A 19,575-nucleotide genomic window follows, 5' to 3' on the forward strand; every position below is an offset into this window, starting at 1 on the left:
CAGTGATTCACACAAAAACACAAACGCAGATACATATCCAGACATCGTAGCATGGCCAAACACAAATAAATAAGCACCAAGATACAGATCTAGAACAAAACAAACACTAACAGTGTGACGCAGAAGGACACAGAGGCACATACATTGATGGTTCTTTGGAAATATGTTTTTTATCACTTTAGTGCAGGTTAAATTGTCATAATAATAATATGATTAATACCTCTTGGTTGTGAAGATGAGCCTAATAGAGGTTGGAGGAACAATCCCTCAATCAATCAATATTTGTAAAGCGCGGCTACTCACCTGTGAGGGTCTCAATGTGCTGGGGGGAGGGGAGAGGCCTCATCCAAAAAGCCACATCTTGAGGTTCTTCCTGAAGATGGTGAGTGACAGGCTTTGTCTGAGGTGCAGGGGGAGGTTGTTCCAGCTCTTTGCTGCAGTGTAGGTGAAAGATCATCCTCCGGCAGTGGTTTTGCGGATGCGAGGGATGGTGGCCAGGACCATCTGGGTGGAGCGGCGGGATCTCGTGGGGTGGTGTGTGGAAGTAGACGCGGTGGCTCAGGTAGGCTGGTCCTGCATTCTGTATGGCCTTGTACGTGTGGGTGAGAAGCTTAAAGGTGATTCGCTTCTCGACCGGTAGCCAGTGGAAGATCCTCAGGTGTTAGGAGATGTGTTCTCGGCGGAGCATGGACAGCCTCCATCTCTAGCCTAGAGATGGCATAGCTAAAAGCAGCCAAGGACCGTGTGCAATGGCAGTGCTTCCTTTTGTGAACCAGGAATGATCTGTTTAGAGCGCACTCCGCATCGGCAAATCCAACTCTGTTTGCACAAATGGAACATTTATGGATTTGCACCTCCTGATGAGCAGAAAAATTCATCTGCGAATCACAATGATGTGTGCGTTTTGGAGAAAAGCTTGTATACACGACCAGAAAGGGCACATCACTCTGAATCAAGATGACAGTGTGTGCTGTATACAGATAAGCTGGCCGTCTCAGCACTCAGTAATGGCGGCATCCATCCAACCAAACCTTGATAGATAGGTGTCCCTATTGATGATTCCAGACGAAACCCTGCGCAAAACACACTGCGCTCTTATAGAAAAAAGCTTACTAGACTTAAAGCATACTAAAATCCTTTCTTAATGGTACAGCAGTCAGGTCGGCTATAGAACAGGCTTACATGGGGCTTAGAACATCTGTGAGTTTTAAATGTGCAATAAAACGCTACCAGAAAAGACCCATGTGAATTCTATGCCATCAAGAAACAATTATCGTACTTTAATCTGCCAGTAAAACTAATGTTCAGCTCTTTGATGGCAGCATTCATCAATAGCAGTATACGGTAGTGCAGCTTGAGGCCTAATGAACTGAGTGTCCAGAATGGAATGGGCCCTGCGCATATGTTTCTAAGCTGCACTTCTATACACAGCACAGGTACAGCATGGGCACGAGATGTGCGTGTCCCTCTCGTACACAGCCCAGGATTCAGCAGTGCAACGTTCCCTTGCGCTCGGGTACATCATTGTCTGCAGCAGTTCAAGATTGCCGCGCGTACACCTAGACACAGGAGGTGATTTCACTCAGGATGCTCATACCAATCCCGATAATGTCACACGCAGACTTCACAAAGGCAGCGAATGTATCAAAACCTGGAAATCGCCACATTCCTATAACAACTACTTTTAACTTGTAAAATACCTGATAGCGGTACGAAATGTTAACCATGAGCACTAGAGAGAAACTGAATGAGCAACGCCTGGAAGCAGGTACGTGCGGACGCTGCTTAAATAAACAAGCATTGTCAAAGCCAAGCTAGTGTCTTGTATATTAAGTCGTGACCACTGCAGTTAAGAAACCAAAACAATTGTTTTCTGTATTAAAAGATATGTATGAGATAAAAAATTGAAAGTGTGATGATTGGTGCTACTTTCGAAATGTAAACTAGTACGAAGGAAGGCGGAATGATACTGATACACCACAAAGCACATAGCATGAGGTGAGAGAAATGTTACCCTCTCTGTGGAGCCAAAACCCGCTCCGTATGTGTTTTTAAAAAAAACCAAGAAGCTACAATTTGCCAAATGCATGACCTGGACGAATTAGATGCCAAGAAGCACTTCGTCCTACACATCTTGCTTACAGGGTGGCTTGAAATTTCACTTTCGGTCATTCTGTGAGCAAACTGATTTTTATACTGAATATATCCCAATCATTTAACTGCCTGGCCCTATTCTTAGCAAGAAATACCATAATAGTGTAGAATGTCAAGAATACCTGAAAGCACGGGGTTGAAGATTTGCTATGGGGAGATCGGAATGAATGGGACGCACCTGGGAGTACGCACAGAAAGAGGCATAAGGTGGGTTATGGTGTAGCTTATACGAAAGTTAGGGAACACTCCCATATCTAAATGAAATCAGACCCTCCTTCATATTACTATTTTAGCCTGTATATTTGATTAGTTGTGAAAAGCAAAACAATTGTGGAAGGGTACAGGAAGTTATTTATGAGTTGATTTCTGTGAGGTTTAACCTATAAGTTAATATAACGTATTTTGAAATGGCTTTGGTTCATAAAAATAACTTGTACTTGTTAAATATTCGATTGTTGTGTTGGTTTTATAATTTGACTGTTACAAATAAAGGGGAAAACAGAATCTCGTCCTTTCGAAATGCCAGAAGCTGCAGAATCGCCACAGGGCATGTGAGTATGTCACAAGATGGAGTAAATCAGTTGCCCTGTGTAGGGTGTGGGGGGCAGCAAATACACCATCCATGAGGCAGTGAGAAGCGACCCAGTTTGCAGATGTTCCCTATAAAACTTTATTAATCCTTATTAAATAGTCTGGGCGCTGCACGTACACTACAGTAATTTTCCTCGGCACTATCTCTCACTGTGATATTGTTTTGGCGGACACACAGAGGGACACATGTACATAGACAGAAATGCTTGGAAGAGTAGATGGACAGACAGCTATATACACATACTCACTCGCAGGAAGGCAGACACACGGTCTTCACGTAAAGACATACATGGAGATGTGCCCACAAAGAAAGGGACACTGAAGCAATAGCCACATACGTAAATAGCAATGGATTCTAACACGCAGATCAATAGGTAGACTCTCACAGGCAAAACAAAGAGCTAGATGGGCATTTTACTCAAGGTAGGAAACGAACAAACCCCCAGCAAAACACAGAAGCAGGAAGATGTACAAAAGAAAAATAGATACACATGCAAAAATACAGACATTGTATGATAAAAACAAAGATGCAGGGAAACTCAGAGATATTTGGCACCTCAAGGCTCCTACTACCTCCTCTTTAATAAATGCCTCCCCTCCCAGCCAATGTACTCTGCAGCTCCAGTGCAAGATTTCTAGTACATGCTGACAGTACCCAGCTACTTGAAATCCTGTCAGCTGATTACTTATGAATTTGGATTTCTGACATCAGCATTCTAGAAAATCCAGATAGCACTGGCTGTTTCTTAAGTCAGGTAGAGCTGATATGCTAAAAGTTTCCACAAACTACCTCAAGAAAACATTTCTATCCTCATAGCACACACTTCTAGTAAATTGTAATATTACATTGGCCTCCTCACGTGCGAACCCTAACAAATAATCTCTCATTCCTTCTGTCAGAGAAGTAACGGGATAGAGGTAAGAAGCCTAAATCACCGCATCTTCTGTCTCTTCATAATGCACCAGTCCAATAAAAAACATCAAAGATACCTCTTGGGCCTCACAGAGAACTGGCAATCTCAGTCAGAGCAGCCTCACCAGGTCCTTCACAACCACACAACTCTCCCTCTTCAAGTAAAAAATTAATTCACATGAGATGCTGCTTTTCTACAATGTCTCCATTGCACCCTTCCCATCCCCTCCTGCCTCTAGAATTTCTTGGGTACTACTGATATGTTCTTCAGTAACCTCCTCCAAGGCCTTTAACTATTAACACTAAGGCCCTCATTATGACATTGGTGGTAAATCCCACTTACTGCCACGCTGACTGCCGCCAACATACTGCTGCCACGCCGGATATCCGTTCACCATATTATGACACACACCCCCCAATCCGTCACTATTCAGCAACATACACAATTCCGCCACACCAAAGGTCAGTGATAAACTGGCGGTATCAAAACTCACACAGTTATGCCAACAGAATAACGCCTACCACATTATGACCCACAAATCACCACGGCGGACATTCAGCGGGGGTAAACCATTGGCGGTACATACTGCAGCGCTCAAAATACACACACACAAACAAAACAACACTACATTGGACAAGTCAAACAACACACACCTGACACCCATACACACACCACACCCACACACCCACACCACTATAAAACACATACCCACATTACCCACAACCCTTTACGACTACAAACCATTGCCAACAGACTGACATCACGACTACAGACAAGACCAGACCCACACACCACCATCACCTATACACCACCCATGCACCTTACATCACACACCCCAACACATCACCCTACACACCCTCACCCACACCACTCACAAAACACTCATGGCACCACAACGACCCCCAGAGTCTCTGAGGAGGAGCTAAGGGTCGTGGTGGAGGAAATCATCTGGTTAGAGCCACAGCTATTTGGAGGACAGGTGCAGCAGATATCCATTGCTAGGAAGAAGGAGCTATGGCGGAGGATCATGGACAGGGTCAACGCCGTGGGACAGCACCCAAGAACCAGGGATGACATCAGGAAGAGGTGGAACGACCTACGGGGGAAGGTATGTTCCATTGCAGCAAGACACCAACTAGCTGTACAGAGGACTGGCAGTGGACCCCCATCTCCTCCCCCACAACTAACAACATGGGAGAAGCAAGTCTTGCAAGGGAAGCAGGAGGACTGGACTCTGGTAAGTCAACTCTCTATTTCTATCACCCCCTTACCTGCATGCCATCACATACTCTCACCCTCACTCCCATCTCATCACCACGTCCCCCACCCCCCACCATCACATCTCACTCATCCCAATACTAAGCCCTGCATGCCATACCAATGCATGGAAACCACTCCTGCATGGACACCTATCACTAAAGCATGCACACTAGAGAGAATCAGCTAGCCCACCACATACCAACTCACACAAGTGAAAGCTGCCAGGGCAAATACAACCAAAGAGGGCAATCCACCCATGCACCCTATGTCACACACAGAAACAATAACACTGCATTTACATCCCCACAGGTATCCCAGCCAATGTCAGCAGATAAGAGGCGCCAGAAGCTTCCAATCCCCCCACAGAAGAGGCCAACAGTGATGACAGCAACTCTGGTCGTCTGGATCTGGATGACCAACCTGGCCCATCAGGGACCTCTGGACAGTCAGTTACCCAGACACAGTCACACACCACCACAGAGCCTCCCCCTCAGGAAACACCACCACAGCACCCACCCAGCATACCCATACCTCTGTCCCCAGGACACGTCAATCAGCAGTGTGTCCACCACTAAAGGGACCCCAGGGCACACCTCTCACCCAAGACAATCAGGAACCTGGGTCAGTGGGCACACGGTTCAGGGGGCAGAGGCACAGGACAACAGGGAAAGTGGGAGGGGTGTTGTGCGCCAGGGGGAGGACAGGCCCAGGGAACCAACTCTTCAGGAGGCACTCACCGAGATCCTGGGAGAATACTAACATCCCCAGGATACGGTGGACCAGATCCTGGACAATGTGCAGGAGAACAGGTGGCTGCAGGAGGGACAGTACCAGGGGATCAGGGAGGACTTGCAGGCCATCAACACGACCCTGGTCTCCATAGCAGAGGTGCTGGCAGACATGGCCAACATTATGAGGGAGGCAGTCTCACAACAGCGGGCCCCTGACACGAGCCACACTACTAAACTACCGCTAGTGGACAGGAGGCCTACCACAGGATCAACAGGCAACCAGCAACCCTCCCCCTCAGAAGGAGAACCACCCTGCAAACGTTCCCTGCGATCCAGGCAGAAGCCAGAGACTATTGCCAAGACCCTCGCCAGGAAATAAGACTCTCCTGATTGTCACCCTTGTGTCCCACTCTGTCACCCTGTCCACCTTGAACTGCCATTGCTCCCCTTCCTGTGTCCCCTTGGACAATGCACCTGTGCTACAAATAGACTGGAACAATACCCTGGACTTTCCTGCACTACACTCTTTTCTTCATAGCACTTCAATAAACACACTTTGAAAAAATACAAGGATGGCGTATGTCAAATGATTTAAGTATGTATTCGTTTAACAAGGTTCAAACATTGCAAATCAACTGTACAGTAATGTGCACATAGGATAGACCTGTAGTTGGCTGCAGTGAACACACCAGGAACGATAGTGGGGCACCAACATCTGCAAAAAGAGTGTCCAAAGGGTACAGTGAGTGGCCAGTAACAATGTGAAACAAACAAATGACAATGAAATGTGAAGTTACACTGTCTTACCTGTGTGTCATTGGAAGTATTGTCGAATCACTGCAGTTCTGTTGTCCTCATCCTCATCCTTTGCCTCCTCATCCTCACTGTCCACAGGGTCCACTGCTGCCACACGGCCATCTCCAGCCTCCTCCTCCTGCAGAAAAGGCCTTGGCGTCTCAAGGGAAGGTTATGCAACATGCAGCATGCCACGATTATCTGGCAGATCTTCTTTGGTGAGTAGTGGAGGGATCCACCTGTTAGATGGAGGCACCGAAACCTTGCCTTCAGGAGACCAAAGGTACGTTCAATTATCCTTCTTGTTCGCCCATGTGCCTCATTGTAACGTTCCTCTGCCCTTGTCCTGGGATTCCTCACAGGGGTCAGTAGCCATGATAGGTTGGGGATAACATGAGTCACCTGCAAATATTGAGGGACAACATTTAGCCACACACTATCCCATATGGCCCACACCATACCCATACAGCAACATCCACTGGGTGGGAACCACGGCTCACCTATTAGCCACACTCTGTGCCTCTTCAGGTTTGCCATCACATTTGGTATGCTGCTATTCCTCAGGATAAAGGCATCATGCACAGACTCAGGATACTTAGCATTGACATGGGAGATGTACTGGTCCACCAGGCACACCATCTGGACATTTATTGAGTGAAAACTCTTTCGATTTCTGAACACCTGTTTATTTTGCCATGGGGGAACAAATGCAATATTTGTACCATCAATTGCCCCAATGATGTTGGGGATATGTCCCATTGCATAGAAGTCAGCCTTCACTGTGGCCAAATCCTTCACCTGGGGGAAAACATTGTAGCTGCACATGTGTTTAATCAGGGCATCCAGCACTCTTGTCAGCACTGTTGAGAACATTGGCTGTGACATTCCTGCTGCCAAGCCCACTGTCACTTGGAAAGAACCAGTTGCCAAGAAATGGAGCACAGATAGAACTTGCACAAGAGGGGGGATCCCAGGGGGTGACGGATAGCAGATATCGGGTCAGGCTCCTACTGGGCACACAGCTCTGTGATTGTGGCTCTGTCAAGTCTATAGGTGAGGATAATGTGCCTGTCCTCCATTGTTGCCAAGTCCACCAGTGGTGTGTACACGGGGGTATGTCTCCATCTCCTATTCATCAGCAGCAGTAGCAATCTATGGGGCAAAAGAGTGAGGAGCCAGTCACAAACCGTACATTGTAGCCACAACAGTACAATGCATCAAGTTAATTTGAAATGCATAAGTGGCATCTGTCCTGTATGTACAATTGTGAACTGTGACACAGTTATAATAGAGAGCCTGCCCCCCCCTGAAATGGCGTCTGCCTGTCCTGTGTGGAGGGACAGGTGGAAGTGAGGTAATTCTGCTAACGGTGTACGCCGTTGCGGGAGGTGGTCAGGAACTGCCATGCAACACCTCATTGGATAATATTGGGCCTTAAGGGGTACAGTGGCCAATGGTGATGTATGCCGGTGGTGACGGTATGCACTGCCGCGGACGTGACCACCATTTTCTATTTGTTCACTCACTTGCTACCTGACCTTCAACAGGAGAGGACCTAAACTGCATGTGCTGTTGTGACCTGTGTCTGGAACCTACCATGGTGCTTGTGACTGGGGAAAGGGTCCCTGCCTTCATCTCTGCAGAGTTGGAGAGACTGGTGGATGGGGTCCTACCCCAGTATGGACTGCTGTATGTGCCTTCAGACCAGCAGGTGAGTACACTGTGAGCACAATGCATGGGGCATGAATGCATGGAGTGGGTTATGTGAAGGCCTCGTGTGGGGGGGTTGGTGGACGTCCCCTGGGCGGTGTGCTGCTTGTCTGTGCAAATGAGGATGGAAAGGGGGATAGTGGACCATGAGTGTAACAAGCAGGATGGTCTGACTAATACCTTTCCCTGTGTGTATTAACTCTGCAGGTCAGCGCCCATCAAAAGAAGGGTATATGGCGTGCCATCGCCAAGGACGTGCGGACCCTGGTGGTCTACGGTAGGTGGTACACCCACTGTTGGAAATGGTGGTCGGACCTGAGACGCTGGGCACGGAAGACAGCGGAGGCCCAGCTGGAGATGGCCTCCCAACGAGGAAGGGATGCCCGTCGAACCCTGACCCCCTGATGGCCCGTCTACTGGCTGTAGCCTATCCGGAGCTGGATGGACGCTTGAGGGCATCATAGCAGCCACAAGGGGGTAAGTACAGTGCCCATCATTACTACTTACGGTGGGGTGGTATCTGGGTGGGGGATGTGTGTCTGTGGGTGCTCCTAGGACAGGCCTGACATTGCAGAGTAGGTCCCATGTTGGCCAGGGTTCTGATGCCATAGTCCTCCTACCTATCTTGTAGGACAGCTTGTAGGGCTGTGTGGGTCCCAGGTATGCTGCAGTTGGCGGTATGTGTCTCTCCCATGCCCTGGTCACTAGCATTGTTACTGGTAGTGCATTGCATAGTGCGTAGGCCTGTTACCCTTGTGTGAGGGTGCTGTGTACACCAGCGGTGGTGTTGGTACAGCCATTGACAAAGTGTATCTTTTGTCTCTCCCCCCCCTTTTTGTTCTGTCATCCTGTCCTTATGTGCATTAGCATCATCTGACGGAGGAGCAGAGGCACCAGCGATGGAGGGAGCTGCATCCCACAGGATCCAGGAGGCAGAGTCCACCGACGGTGACAGCACCAGTGGGCCAGAGGGCAAGGGGAGCTCCATGGCGGAGACTGTAGGGGCCAGTTCGGACACAGATACCTCCTCAGATGGAAGCTCCCTAGTGGTGACAGATACCTTTGTGCCCACCCCAGCTACAGGTACATCCACCACCCCTGTACCAACACTGCCCTCCCAGCAGCCCCTCATCGAGTTGCTTTTGCCTGCTCACCCAGGAGGGTGGGCATCTCCTTCGTCCCAGGCACCTCAGGCCCTGCCCCAGTTAGCCCTGCTGCCCTGAGTGAGGAGGCTATTGACCTCATGAGATCCATCTCTGTTGGGCAGTCAACCATTGTGAATGCCATCCAGGGGCTGGCAGCCCAAATGCAACAGACCAATGCATTTCTGGAGGGCATTCACACTGGCTTGGTGGCCCAACAGAGATCAATCCAGGCTCTGGCCTCCTCCCTGATGGCAGCCATTGTCCCTGTTTCCACCCTCAACCTTCCTCTACCCAGTCCCATCCCCATCCACCTCAACCACAACCTATCCCAAGCACACAGGCGCAGACGGGCATGCACATAAGACAACAAACAAGAGTGGCACAGGCAAACAAACACCATCCAGATGCAGACATACCAACATCCACTGCCTCCACTGTGTCCCCGTCCTCCTCCACCTCCCTCACAGTTGCATCTACACTCACACCTCCATGCACTACATCCACATCCACTACCGCCATCAACAGCACACCTATCAGAACACACACCTCACTGGCAGACACCTCCACAACAGCCATGCACACGTCCCCTGTGTCCTCTCCCACTGTGTCTGTCCCCCCTTCCCAAGGTACACAAACGCAAGCACTCAGACACCCAACAGCCATCGACCTCACAACAGCATCCACCCCATGTACCTGTACCCAAACACAGCAGAAAGACTTCTCCCACAACCACTCCCTCTTCCTCCACTTCCTCCACTCCCATACCTTCTCCCTCTCCCCACCCTAGTGTCCCTAAGCAGCTTTTCCTCTCCACCATTGACTTCTTTCCTACACCTCCCCCCGGCCCTTCACTTCTGGCCAGGGTGGCTAAAACCCAGGCAAGCACCTCAGCCACCCAGTCCATGGGCCCAGTAGTGTCCACACCCACTCATGGTGGGAAAGGATCCAGGGCACCAGGCTGCCTCGTGGAAAGGGTGCCTGCCCCAAATGTTGCCAGGAAGGGCAAGGAGCCATCCCCAGCTCACAGCCAGTAAGGACAAGAAGCCATTCCCAGCTGCTGCCAGGAAGGGCAAAGAGACATCCCCAGCTGCTGCCAGGAAGGTCAAGGGGCCTGCACCACCAGGCAGGAAGGACAAGGGGCCTGGTGCTGGGACTCAGTCGGAGCCCCCACCACCAACCATGGTTGTGCAGCTGTCCGAGGCTGCAGGGGATGGGCAGGAGCTTCCCCCTACAACTAGAACCAGCAGCAGCAGCACCAACACCACCACCACCAGCAGTGGGCAGCCGTCCGAGGATGCAGGGGATGGGCAGGAGCTTTCCCCCACAACAACCAGCACAGCAGCAGCACCACCGCCACCAGCAGTGGGCAGCTGTCCAAGGCTCCAGGGGATGGGCAAGAGCTTCCCCCACAACCACCAGCAGCAGCAGTAACACCATCACTACTAGCAGTGGGCAGCCGCCCGAGGCTGCAGGGGATGGGCAGGAGCTTCCCCCCCCCAACAACCGCCAGCAGCAGCAGCAGCAACACCACCACAACCAGCAGTGGGCAGCCGTCCGAGGCTGCAGGGGATGTGCAGGAGCTTCCCCCCACAACCACCACCACCAGCAGCAGCAGCAACACCACCACTACCAGCAATGGGCAGCCGTCCGAGGCTGCAGGAGATGGGCAGGCGCTTCCACCCACAATCACCACCAGCAGCAGCACCACCACCACTGCCACCACTGAACAGCCGTCACTGCCGGCAGACATTCTGTAGACCTGCCTCCATGGCTGTTGTGCAGCCTGCTCCCTGCAAATCCTGTGGGAATGACACCCACTTGAGAGACTGTGACCTTGCACACCCCAAGATCTGCATCACAGGGCACGTTGCCCTCTCCAGAACCAGTGGGGAAGCCACCCACTTACCCCATCCTTCCCCGGATGAAGATCACAGGGCACGTTGCCCCCTTCAGAACCAGTGGGGAAGCCACCCACTCACCCCATCCTCCCCAGGATGAAGATCAAAGGGCACGATGCCCTCTCCAGAACCAGTGTGGAAGCCACCCACTCACCCCATCCTCCCCAGGATGAAGATCACATAGCACGATGCCCCCTCCAGAACCAGTGGGGAAGCCATCCACTCACCCCATCCTCCCCAGGATGAAGATCACAGGGCACGATGCACCCTCCAGAGCCAGTGGTCAAGTCACCCACTCGAGAGACTGTGGCCTTGCACTCCTCAGGACAGCGCACAAGGCATGTTGCCCCTCCAGAGCATGTGGGCAAGTCACCCACTTGAGAGACTGTGGCCTTGCACTCCCCAGGACCAAGCAGTGGGCAAGTCACCCACTTGAGAGACTGTGGCCTTGCACTCACCAGGATCATGTCACAACTTACGTGCTGCTTTAACCTGGAGTCCGCAGAACGAGTGGCGTGGATCTTGTTCTTGAATGTTCGGCCTTGGCCCAGGTAGGGGCGACTCTTTCTGGTAGCCACGGTGCTGCAGGCAATGGGTACGCCAAGAGCAGGTCGTGTCCCTCAGAAGTAGTGCCAGAGGGAAAAAAAACATGGAAAGGGGAAAAAAACTCCAAAAGATAGGTTTCTGCAACAGGAACACAATGAACAGGTAACAACAGGAACAAAATACAGGAAAATACACTGGAACCGAAGAGAACCAGCACCGGAATACAAGGAAGTAGGAGCAAAGACACCATCCAAACAGAAAGTGTTGCAGCGCAAGGAGAGAAAGAATCACAGCCCTTAAATACCAACAAACAGGAAGCGACCAACAGGAAGTACAAGGACACCATATTAGATAGGGAAAAACACAGAACAGAATGGACTAGGAACCATAGAGAGTACGGAAACAAGGAATGCTGGGAAGAGAAGGGTAATATGAGAAAGAGAGAAAAACATAAAGGAAGGCACAACCAGATTACAAGAAAAAGAAGAAGAAAAGAACAGGTGAGTGGGGGGGGCAGACCTGCCTGTGAGCGCGGTGCGCTAAAGAAGAATGAGGCCCCATGCCCAGTTTGGGGCCTCGGAAGGTGCAGAGCAGGCTGGGGATGCAGCGCGTCTTTGAACCGCGTGCCGCGGCCCGAGCCGAATGTTCGGCTCGTGCCACGCACAGCGGTGCGACAGTAGGCCCCCGCCCCGAAGGTCCAGGTTTGTGCTGAAACAAGCGGTGAAAATGGCGAATCAGATGAGGTGCTTGAACAGAAGATGCATCTTCCCAAGAGCATTCACTGAGAGGGTAACCCTTCCAATGAATCAGGTACTGAAGACGTTTGTGAAAGATACAAGAGTCACAAATCTCTTGTACCTCATATTCAGGTACATCATCCACTAACACAGGAGGAGGACAAGGAAACTGACGAGAGTAAGGATCAGGTACATAGAGTGTGAGCTGGGAAACATGAAAGACCGGATGAATCCTCCAGGTACGAGGCAAGTGAAGACGGACAGTGACAGGATTAATCAGTTGAAGGATACGGAAAGGACCGTAGTAACGAGGTGTGAACTTATTCTGAGAAAGGCGTAAAGGTAAAAATTTTGACGAAAGGCAGACTTTATCTTGAAGGTGATATTCTGGAATATCCCTAGGTTTCTTGTCTGCTATTCTCTTCATGTATCTCTTGGTGTTCAACAAGTTATATCGAATCAATCTATGGAACTATAAAAGTCGTCTGGAAAATGAAGTAACAGCAGGAAGAGAAGAGGTAGACTGAGAAGTAGTAGGAAAAGAGGTATGATGATAGCCATAAGAACAGAAAAAAGGAGTGACCTTGGAGGCACTATGGACAGTGTTATTGTAAGAGAATTCAGCTATAGGAAGGTAAGTGTTCCAGTTGCTCTGGGTAGAATTACAACAGCAGCGAAGGTACTGCTCCAATCCTTGGTTGAGACGTTCAGTCTGTCCATTGGTTTGAGGATTTAAACCCGATGATAGTGCTATATTGATATTCAGTGTCCTACAAAAATGTTTCCAAAACCGGGAGATGTACTGAGGACCCCTGTCAGATACAATGCTGTGTGGAAGTCCATGGAGATGGAAAATTGATGGATAAATATCTGACTTAGTTCTTGGGAAGTAGGTAATTTTTTCAGGGCAGTGAAGTGAGCCATCTTAGTAAAGGAATCTATGGTGACCACGATAACCCGGTTTCCTGCTGATGGAGGTAGTGAACACATGAAATCAGTAGAAATGGTGTGCCAGGGAGCCGGTGGAACAGGTAATGGTTGTAGTAATCCTGCAGGTCTGGTACGGGGAATCTTAACTTGAGCACATATGGGACAAGCCTGAACGTATCTTTCGACATCCGATTTCCAGGTAGGCCACCAGAAAGATCGCGAGAGTAGTTCTTGTGTGGCCTTGATGCCTCTATGACCAGCAACCGGCGAATCATGGCACATTTGTAGTGCCTTTTCTCTTACTCCATTAGTAGGGAGGAACAACAGGTTCTTGTAATAATAATACCCTTGCAGTTTACATATTAGGGGGTTTAGTTTCTTTAATTCTTGATCAGACAGGTTGGAATATTCCAGTTGTACCTCATCCAGGAAAGACTGAGCTACACCGATGATTTTACTAGGCTCAAGTAGATACTGTGATGGGGTAGGAATACAATCTGGATAACGGCGAGTCAGAGCATTGGCCAGAATGTTTTGGGATCCAAGAATATAGGTGACATAAAAGTCATACTGACTGAAGAAAAAGGCCCAAGGAGCCTGACGACTGTTCTGGCATAAAAAATTACGTAAACATTGTAGATTACGATGGTCTGTTCTCACCTCGAAGGGCTCTTTGGAACCCATAAGAAACTGTCTCCACTCTAGGCAGGCTGTTTTCAGAGCTAATAACTCCCTTTCTAGTACTGAGTAATGTTGTTCCGAAGCAGAAAGTACATGGGAAAAATAGAAAACAGGATGTTCAAGACCGTCATCTTCTTGTTGTTGGAGTAAGGCAGCTCCGATGGCTCTTTCGGAAGCATCAGTAACAACAATAAATTGTTTGTTGGTATCTGGGTGTCTCAATGTCGGTGCTTGAGTGAAGGCCTTTTTTAGACTCTGAAAAGCTATTTAAGCCGCCCTTGTCCAGACAAAGCCTTTCTTTAAATTCTCTTTTTTTAATGTTTGAGTTATGTGGCTGGTTTGTTCTGCAAAGTCTAAGATAAACTGCCGATAAAAATTACCCAATCCTAGAAAACATTGTGTTTCTTTAATAGAGGAAGGAGAAGGCCAGTCTAGGATGGCTTGTACCTTTTCCTGGTCCATAGCTATTCCAGTGGGACTAAGGTGATATCCCAAATATTTGACTTCGGTCTTGTCATACTCACACTTTTCTGGTTTACAGGACAGTTGATGTTCCCGGAGTCTTTGGAGGACTTGTTTCACGTGAGAGGAATGAAGTTCAGGACGTCTAGAATAAATAAGGATATCGTCTAAGTAAATGACGACCGTATGGTTCAAGAGATCAGAGAACACAGAGTCCATAAATCTTTGGAAGATGGAGGGGGCATTAGTGAGACCAAAAGGCATAACTCTGTACTCATAATGACCAAATGGGCTCCCGAAAGCAGTCTTCCACTCGTCTCCTTCATTAATACGCAAAAGGTGGTAGGCTCCATGAAGATCCAGTTTGGTAAATCATTGAGCCCCTCTGACTGCCTCTAGTATATCCTTGATGAGGGGCAAAGGATAACGGTCTTTTATAGTTATCTTATTTAGACCTCGAAAATTCAGGCAGGGACGAAGATCCTTCATCTTCTTGGGTACAAAAAAGAGGGGAGCCCCTGCCGGAGAGGACGATGGTACAATAAGACTGCTATGTAAGTTTTCTTCCAGATACTCCTTAAGCACTTTCCTTTCAGGTTCCGTGAGTGAATACATCCTCCCAAAGGGAACGATAGTGCCAGGTTCCAAGGGAATAGCACAATCGTAATCGTGATGTGGGGGTAACACAGATCTGGATGGTTTTTGGAACACATCTTGAAATTCTAGATAGTGATCAGGGACTCTTTGGACTGTATTGATGGAACATCCGGTAGTAATTTCAGTAGGCATCAACCTCTTGGGTGACCAATATGTGTCTGAAGCAAAGTAGTTCTCATGACAAAACTGTGAGGACAAGGAAATAGTCCGGGTTTCCCAATTTACATAAGGGTTATGTCTTATGAACCACGGAATTCCTAAAATGATAGTATGATTGGGGGATGATATGAGATCAAATGAGATGTGTTCTTGGTGGTTTCCAAATTGTAAACTTAGTGTCAGGGTGGTAGTATCAACTGGACCATAGGATATTAAGGACCCATTCGTTGTGTGCACTTGTTCTGGGATTTCTTTGAGTCGTGTTGGTATTTGTTGAGTCGTGGCCCAAGTCTTGTCCATATATATGCCACTAGCACCACAATCAAGTAAAGCCATTGTTCTTTCTTAACGGACGTCCGGTAACTGTAAAGTCACAGGTAACATAAACAAAGTTGTGGCATTGTCCTTGAATGAACTGATGGAAGGTATAGCAGATGATCCCGTCCCCTCCCTTCTTACACAGGACGGGAAGTGGCGTTTCCCGATGGCCTTTGAGGATGAACGGGGCAGGTACGAAGCATGTGGCCGGCAGCACCACAATACAGGCACAATCCTTTCTTACGTCTGTCTTCCCGCTCGCTAACGGAAAGTGGGCCTCGAGTGGTATCCACCTGCATAGGTTTACCATCTGTGTCTCTGGCGGGAGGACGAGGTTCCTCGGGACGATGCATAAAGACACGTGAAGTGCTTGGCTGGGAAGATCCTCTACGCTTTCTCTTCTCCATACGTCGTTCTTGGGGACGGTATTCGATAGAAAGAGCTTGATCCATCAGACCACGAAGATTCAACTCGGGTGGAGTGTACCAATTCATCTTTAATCTCCTCTTTAAGTCCTCTACGGAATAAAGTCACCAGAGTTCGTTCCACCCAGGTGGTCTCAGCCGCTAGCTGTCGAAAGCGAGTAATATATTGGAGGACATCTTGTGAGCCTTGTTGGATGTCACATAAGGCTTCTTCCGCAGAGGCCTCCAATCCTGGACGACTAAACATCTGTTTAAACCGATTCACGAAGGCGGGATAGTCTGACAATACTGGGTCATTGGATGATACCATCGGGGTTATCCAGGCCAAAGCAGGACCGGATAACGCACTGATAAGATATCCCACCTTTGTCTTGTCGTGGGAGAATTGGGTAGGTCGGAAGGTGAAATTACAGTTAATGCATTGAGGAACTCTCGCAGTTTAGTTGGTTCACCGGAGAAACGAAGAGTAGAGGTGGAGACAGCCGGAACATCTGCACTGCGGAAAACCAAAGCCTATCGTAAAGCAGCATTCTCATTGCGTAATTGTTGCAGTTCCTGAGCCTGTTGCTGAATAGTTGCCAGAAGAGATTGATCAGGATCTGCAGCAGCCGCCACTGTATCATCCATGGTGTTAGACGACGTCTGGAGTATTTGGCGCTGCAATCTGTCACGACTTACGTGCTGCTTTAACCTGGAGTCCGCAGAACGAGTGGCATGGATCTTGTTCTTGAATGTTCGGCCTTGGCCCAGGTATGGGCGACTCTTTCTGGTAGCCACGGTGCTGCAGGCAATGGGTACGCCAAGAGCAGGCCGTGTCCCTCAGAAGTAGTGCCAGAGGGAGAAAAAAACCTGAAAAGGGAAAAAAACCCTCCAAAAGATAGGTTCCTGCAACAGGAACACAATGAAGAGGTAACAACAGGAACAAAATACAGGAAAATACACTGGAACCGAAGAGAACCAGCACAGGAATACAAGGAAGTAGGAGCGAAGACACCATCCAAACAGAAAGTTTTGCAGCGCAAGGAGAGAAAGAATCACAGCCCTTAAATGCCAACAAACAGGAAGCGACCATCAGGAAGTACAAGGACACCATATTAGATAGGGAAAAACACATAGAACAGAATGGACTAGGGACCATAGAGAGTAGGGAAACAAGGAATGCTGGGAAGAGAAGGGTAATATGGGAAAGGGAAAAAAACATAAAGGAAGGCACAACCAGATTACAAGAAAAAGAAGAAGAAGAAAAGAACAGGTGAGTGGGGGGGTCAGACCTGCCTGTGAGCGCGGTGCGCTAAAGAAGAATGAGGCCCAATTTGGGGCCTCGGAAGGTGCAGAGCAGGCTGGGGACGCGGCACGTCTTGGAACCGCGTGCCGCGGCCCGAGCCGAATGTTCGGCTCGTGCCGCATGCAGCGGCACGACAGATCAAGCATGGGGCATGTTGTCCCCTGCAGAGCTGGTGGGCAAGTCACCCACTTGAGAGACCTTGCCTTTGCACTCCTGAGGACAGAGCAATGGGCATGTTGCCCCCTCCAGGACCAGTGGTGTTGTTCCATCTGCCGGCTGAGGTGCCCCCCATGTTCTCTGTCCCACTGAGGTGCTTGCCTATTTTCCAAATGGTGCCCCTGCAGTGTTCTTTCCATGTTGTGGCAGGAGACAAGTGGGGCCTTGGACTTTGTCATGTGGCCTTGTGGCCCACGCACATTGAGGACTGGGCAGTGTCCCTTGAATTGTACATATGTATATACTTTTAGATTGGATGGATGTATTTCTACTGTATTTTTATTATTACACTCACTTTCATCTATTCGTGTTGCCTTGCATTATTCCTGAGTGGTACGGGGTATATATGTTTTCTTACTGCATCTGATTGTGTGCTTGGTGTTGGGGGAGTGGGTGGGGGTGTGTGTTGTGCATGTATGTGTCACTCTCTTTTTCCTCCCCTCCTCCCCTTTGTGCTAGGCAGCTGTACTCACCATGGTCGTCTTTGCCATTGTTGGTGTTCGTGTTGGAGCAGGATGTAAAAGATCATCGGAAATATTTGCAGCTCGGGCTCCATGGCGGCGTGGTTGTTCCCTGTGTCTCCAATGGTGAGTCTTTTCCCTTCTGAGCTCAGTTTCCGCTAGGCTTTTGATGTCGTTGGTACCGCACCGGAAAAGGTGGTGGATTGGGCTGTCATAATATGGTCGGCGTAACATTGTCTTCCGCCTGGCTGTAGGCAGCTACCGCCGTGGTGGCTGTTGTTTCCGCCCTGGCAGACGGTGTGGTAAAGTGGCTGTCTATCTGAGCTCTTTCCGCCATGGTCATGATTTGGCGGTAATTACTACCAGTCTGTTGCCGGTATTACCACTACTTTATCACCGACCGCCAGGGTTGTAATGAGGGCCTAAGTCTTCCTGCCTCCAATGGCCTCACAATCCAACAATCCATAACGGCAGTTGCAGATCACCCCCTCAGAATTCCATTTGGTACCATGAAAAAAATGCAAACATAATATGCCCTCTTTCCACACTTAAAAACCAACTTACTTCCTTTTGATCACAGTTTATGCAGAAACAGCCCAGGTACGCAATACTCCAACCTGTGCATTAGTTTTGCATTCCACTCCCCCAAAACAAGCTAAAGCTCCCAACAGCTGTGACGACCTAATCAACAATGCAACACTAGCTATGTATATCACACACAGATCTCACTCAACATTCACTTTCTGAAACACTGAGATGCCACTCTAATAGGATTTAGTACTATATAATAGCAGCTAGCTCAATAGAAAAACTGCTCGACTTACTTGCCGGCAACAAATACATGTAGGATTGGAAATGCCTGATGATAACTCAAAAACAGATACTTGCATATCCTCAAAATCGGAGACCTCGTGCAACAGGTGGGAAAGATTGGGGAAGATTCCACAACCTTCCCATTGCCTAGCACACACAGAGAGACTTAATCAACAGCAAAAAGCATTCACAGGAAAACAATGGCCAATCCAGACACATGCACATAAATAGGGCGGCAAAACCACACTATGGGGGTCATTACGACCTCAGCCGTCTTTTCGCAAGACCGCCGAGGTACCGCCGTGCTGAAGACCCGCCAGTGGTGGCGGTCTTCCACGCCGCGTATTATGACCGCTGGCAGCCCGCCGTCCTTTTTCGTACGGAAAGCCGCCAGCAGCCATACTGGTGGACGGCGGGAAAGTGGAGGTTGCTCAACCTCCACCGCTACGTCAATAGAACACCGCCCACTGAATCACATCCCATGATTCGGTGTGGCGGTGTTCTGGTGACGGTGTGCTGGTGGCGGAGCTGCCCCCATGGATCCCGTCCCCTCCCGGAGGATCAACTGACAAGGTAAGTTGATTGTCCGTTAGGGAAGGGGGTGGGGAGTGTTGTGTGTTGTGTGCGTGCATGGGGGTGTGCGTGTGAGAGTGTAGAGGGGGTGAGTGAGTGAGTGCATGTGTGCGG

The sequence above is a fragment of the Pleurodeles waltl genome, chromosome 1_1, assembly GCF_031143425.1.
Source record: "Pleurodeles waltl isolate 20211129_DDA chromosome 1_1, aPleWal1.hap1.20221129, whole genome shotgun sequence".
NCBI classification, from domain to species: domain Eukaryota; kingdom Metazoa; phylum Chordata; class Amphibia; order Caudata; family Salamandridae; genus Pleurodeles; species Pleurodeles waltl.